Source organism: Lactuca serriola, chromosome 8 (assembly GCF_051521515.1).
Source record: "Lactuca serriola cultivar US96UC23 chromosome 8, Lser_US96UC23_V15, whole genome shotgun sequence".
Lineage (NCBI taxonomy): Eukaryota > Viridiplantae > Streptophyta > Magnoliopsida > Asterales > Asteraceae > Lactuca > Lactuca serriola.
The window spans coordinates 21451086-21457085 of record NC_136415.1 but is presented as its reverse complement, the minus strand read 5'-3'; positions in this window follow the sequence as shown (position 1 = coordinate 21457085).

The window sequence follows — 6000 nt, the reverse complement described above, 5'->3', positions numbered from 1 at the left end:
GTTTTGCAAGAGGAACTCGGCGAGTTCATAGCCTGACTCGCCGAGTAGGGTCGCGGCTGCGAGCACGCATGAGCCGGGGACTCGGCGAGTCCATATCCTGGACTCGGCGAGTCCATCCGTCTGGGTGAAACCCTAAATCCCCGGGTTGCCCACTATTTAAACCACCTTATAACCCCATTCTCGCCTCCCTCACCTTGTGAACGCAGTGAGAAAACCCTAATCCTTCCTTGAGAGCTTATAAGTGTTTTTGGTGCCATTTTGTGAAGGTGTGAAGAAGGAGAAGAAGAAGGAAGCAAGGAGAAGAGTTGGAGTGCAAAGATCCAAGGGAAAGTCTGAGTTATTTGAGGTATTTTCGAAGTTCCCTCTTGTTATATGCTTTAAACTTCCATTAGGGCTCTCCTAAGAGCTAGTTGATGCTTGTTCCAAGCCTTATGTGTGCATGAATGCCTTAATAAGTCGAGATATCTTTAGATCGGAATGATGGGGTGTTGTAGAGCCCATATCTACTGTCTTTTTGGAGTTACTTTGCATATTAACCATAGATCTACCCATTTTGTGCATCTTTTAGCCTTATTTCCCTTGCTCATGAGGTTGTACACGTAAAGTTGGAAACTTTACGTGGTAAATCAGCTTATTGGACTCAGATCTATCAATTGTATGCGTTGGATTCAAACAAAATCGAGTAAAAATCAGTTGCATGGCGGCAACTCGGCGAGTCGGGAAGAACGACTCAGCGAGTTGGGTCGCGAGTCCCCGATTCCTTCATTTTATCAGTGTCGAGTGGATCCAGTGAGTTAGAGAGTGGACTCAGCGAGTTGAGAGTAGACTCAGTGATGGAGGGACTCGGCGAGTTTTTCATACAACTCGGCGAGTCCAAGGCAATCTTCTTAAGCTCAAGAACAACTCGTCGAGTTGTTCATAGGACTCGGCGAGTCGGATGAAGATTGTCTGAGTTCTTGGATCGGGAGAGTACTCGTCGAGTCGATGCCATACTCGACGAGTAGCAGCGAGTTAAGTCGAAGAGTGAGAATAGGGACTCGGCGAGTTGGCGGCCCAACTCGGCGAGTCAGGTCAACTATGGGTTGACTTTGACCGAGAGTTGACTTTGTCTGAGAGTTGACTTTGACCTGGGGTAAAAGAGTCATTTTACCCAGTGTAGTGTTTAGTATTTGATTGAGTATGTTTATGGTCTTGTAGCCGGGGAGATACCGGAGCAGCAGCAGTTAGCCCTCAGAGCTATTCACTCAGCAGCCAGTTCACGAGGTGAGTCTCCTTTCAGTAGGATCGGGTCTACGGCCACAATGTCGGCCCGTGTAATTATCAGTAGTCCGGTCTTTAGTTTGATATAGTAGCTAGCTGGCTTGACGTCTTTGTGATTCAAGCATTTTTGTGTTATGTGTTCCGGACTTCGGTCCGATGCAGTTAGTTCCGGACTTCGGTCCGATGCAGTCAGTTCCGGACTTCGGTCCGATGCAGTTAGTTCCGGACTTCGGTCCGATGCAGTCAGTTCCGGACTCCGGTCCGATGCAGTTAGTTCCGGACTCTGGTCCGATGCAGGGGACAAGGTCCCGGTCAGTTCCGGACTTCGGTCCGATGCAGCTAGTTCCAGACCTCGGTCTGATGCAGTGGGCAAGGCCCAGTATGTGATTTATATGTATTGTATGGTATGTGGTAGTTTGGGGGAGCTCACTAAGCTTCGTGCTTACAGTTTCAGTTTTGTTTCAGGTACTTCCGCTTGTAGAGAGAGGAGCTCGGGATGATGGCATCGCACACACCACAGCTTTAGCTTTTATCCTGGGAGTTGATTGGTTCTTGATTTTTATATAACATGGATATGATACAGTTTTTCGCATAGTGTTTTATTATTATTTGAGATACATCATGTATGGTTTATGATATGACACTCAGATTATGGTTTTTGGTTATGTTGAAAAAAGAAATTTTTGGGTCGTTTCATCGATTTTTGTGGAGATCTTCCAGATCTACCGAAGAATACTACTTCTATAAGTCGTAGTGCTGTCTGATCATCTTCTGATCAAGTGAGTGTATACTACCTTCATAAACACGATAATAATACAAGTATGGTTTGAGTGTATTAAGTATATTGTTGTTTATATGAGTGAGTGTGTGGTTACTTTCTTCTAACGCATAATTATGAAGTATTTTATACGAAATACTTGTTATGTGTATAATTTTGTGGTTATGTGTGTGAATGTGTATTCACTTTCTTCTATCTCATAGATATGATTTATTCTCTATGAAATACGTGTTATGTGTGTGTGCCTCATCTGTTACGTGGAATATGTATTGATTAAAGCATGTTATACAGGTTTTTAAACTATGTATAAAAATGTATATTTTTATCTACTAATATGTTGGGTAGAATATGGGTAGATAGTTGGTGTGTAATAAACAGATGGGAGGCCTCGTTGTTATTTTGATTCAGTCATCTAGCGGAGTTTAGATGACGACCACAGACTTTTCTAGACAGTCATGTGGAACGCTAGTAGGTTCGTTACCTGTAGGTGTTAATGAACTTGGGTGTTCATTTGCTATACTCCATCCCCCTCATGGTTGCCTGATTTGACTTATATTGCTGAGGAACCCCCGAAGCATGTGTTGTCGCCCCGATGAAATATTCTTAGACTAGGTCCCTTATGTTAGTTGTTTTAGGGATATAAAGTGAGAATAACGGGAATGGGTAATTAGGTTATTGTTGGTTGGTGGAATTAAATATAATTATTTATTGTGGGTTGAAAACCCTATATGCTCACCAGGCTCCCAAGCCTGACCCACTCATTTTTATTTGTATTACAGGAAGTGGCGCAAGGGCATAAGATGGATGAACCATCAAGTTGTTTTGTTTACAAGTCTATATATGTATATATTTGTTGAATGACTTGTAATGTTATCGTTTATGCTTTATGGTCTGTATCGGAACATGACATCCCGAGTTTTGATTATATAATGAAAATACATTTCATTTATGAAATGCTTTGGTAAACATTGTTTTATCACGTTTTGTTTTTGGGAACAAATTCTGCAACTCTTTCAAATCAAAAGGATTTACTCTAAAATTATTTTAAAAGCATAAATGAAAATCGGTCTTTTCTGGCCTAGATTGTGGGGATGTCACAGCTTATGAACTCACCAACCTTGTGTTGACACTTTTTCAAAACTACTTGTATTCTCAGGAAATCCATAAACAGGTAACCAAGTGCTTTTGAGGATGGGACGTAAGGCGTCAAACATTTTATTTTTGTCAACATAATGTAATTGATTTGGAAACATGTAAACTCATACTATGGTGTAACTTTTTCAATTATATTTATGTTGGTTCTGTTTACTTTGATCACTATTATAATTGTTGTTATGATACTATACATGAAGTCCTCCACCCCCCGAACGTTTCCGCCATCCTTGGTTTGGGGGTGTAACAGGGCCTTAGTGGGTCATCTGAAATTAGATAATGTGTGCCAAGGAGATGTTCGGACTTTATGGTAAAGCACATTACAGGGTTGGGCCCAATTGGGCAAATTGGGCCATAAGTGGGCCACTAGTGGGCTTGGAAAGCCTACCTAGTGCTGGGCTTTTGTTTTGGGATCGGGCCTAAGTTTGGATCATACTAGGACAGGGGTAGAATGGTCATTTTACCCCATGCATGGATTAAGGATTATGGTATGGAACCCAATTGATAATTGGGTATATTGTTTGGTAATGGCAGCTCGAAAAGTTGGCGGGGTAACGGCAAAGGAATTCATGCGGGAAGCTTCTGTAGTGCGAGGTGAGTCTTCTCACCATACCAATGGGTCTAAGGCACCAAGGCCTACCCATTTTATGATAATTGGTATACTTGTTGTGTAGAGGTGTGTGCCATATTTATGCAGTGATACATGGTAGAGATAGCTTTTACAGCTAATGGTAGAGATAGCCTTTGTGGTTAATGGTAGAGATAGCCTTTATGGCTAATGATAGAGATAACCTTTGGGGCTAACGGTAGAGATAGCCTTTGTGGCTAATGGTAGAGATAGCTTTAGAGCTGATTGATATGTGATATGTGGTAGAGGTAGCTTTTATAGCTAATTGATTTGAATTATGTGGTAGAGGTAGCTTTTACAGCTAATTGGTATGTGGTATGCAATAGAGATAGCTTTATATCTAATTGATATGCGATATGTGGTAGAGATAGCTTGTATAGCTAATATGATATGTGATATGTGTTATGTGGATTCCGTGTGGGGTATGCTCTGGGGGACTCACTAAGATTTGTGCTTACGATTTACATTTTTGGTTTCAAGTTTCATCGATTGGAAAAGAAGGGCTCGGGAGGATTGCAACGCACACACCTATGATTTCCACAATGAATGATTTTGGGATGAACTCTGATAAATGTTATACTTTATGATGATTTGAAATGTTTGAAATAAATGGTATCGATGTTTTGATTATATTAAAATAAATTTATACCCTTGATTTTTGGGTCGTTACATGATGTGTGTCTGACGATTTCGATGTGCGCACGACACGATTTTGCTTTTGGGGTCACTATTCAGCTTACATCTACAGTCATGTTTTAGGTTTAGAGATCGAACAGGTCTTCACTATCGGTCAATTGGCTTGACGGATAAACAGTCTTGGTTGGAGTCGTTCGATATGCAACCGACGATTTCAACATGAGAAGGTTGAGTTACTTTGGATTTCGAGGTCGAATAAGGCTTCGCTATGGGTTAATTGAGTTTGATGTCGAACACAATTTTGCTATGTTGTAAAAGAATTGCTCGGTGTGTGGCTTGCTATTTCGAAGCGTGCAGATCATCTCACACATCTCGGAAGCTAAGTGGAGAAGAAAGAGATTATGTCTATCCGGATCCCTCATCTTTCAACGAATAGAAAATTTTAACCCACTTTCAACATGGGGTCAAAAACTGTGAAGAATGCTGAATTTCCATTTTGAATACTTGCAGTTTATGCATGCTGGCAGAAATTACCCAGTTTCGACATTGGGCTAAAATTTATGTGAAATGAGAAGAATTTTCGAATCATGTCCCTACAGTTTATGCGAATTGACACTTTATGCCCAGTTTCGCATTTGGAGTAAAGTTTCACATTTGAGGCTGTTGTGGCGCAATGGGTCCCTGCATAATTTTCAAGTTGATAGTTTCTACCCGGATTTTCGAATTTTAAGTCAAAGGCGGTCCGAGAAGGATCGAATTCGAAAATTGTAATATTTTTGGATTTTCTGGATTTATGTAAAACATTTATACCATGTGTTAAGGGGGGGTTTTGTATGAAAAATTCCGAATTGAACGCTTTCTCATTCCTTTTCGGTTTTATAATCATTTTCTATTATAAAAGGGGGGAAGAGAATTAAATATGAGAATTTGACAGTTGTGAATTTTTCATATTACGTGGATTTGAAGACCGATGTGAACTTGAGCAATCGAAGTTTATGAAGTGATTCGATTTGAGATTCTGAAGTGATTTAGGTTTTCCCGGTTTATGATGGGTTTGGACATAATGAATATTTTTGGGGTGTGCTTTTATGCTCAAATTTGGGTAATTTGTTGTGGAGGGTTGGATACTCCAAATTACATTTTTATGCTCGGTTTGTAAAGTCTCACACTCTAGAACCCGGATTGGAAGTAACTGAAGAATTGAAGATTTTATGTTCATTTCCACATTTGTCATGCTTGAGGCTTAGTTCGTGAAGTTGCTCATTTTGGAAGATTGAAGCGGGTTATCCATTCCTAACTTTAAGGGGGAGAATTTTGGGGTGCAGAGTTATTCATGGAGTGACTTTGTAATGGTTTCACTTGTGACGTGTGTGTGTTTGTATGTGTGTGTGTGTGTGTGTGTGAGAGAGAGAGAGAGAGATGTTAGCACCTCTACATATAGTGGGTTGCATACCACTTGTAGAGTGTACTTGAGACATATAGTTCATTGAGAGTTTTGAGCGAGTTAATTATGTAGACTAGATCTAGTTCCTTTTTGTAAACTCCT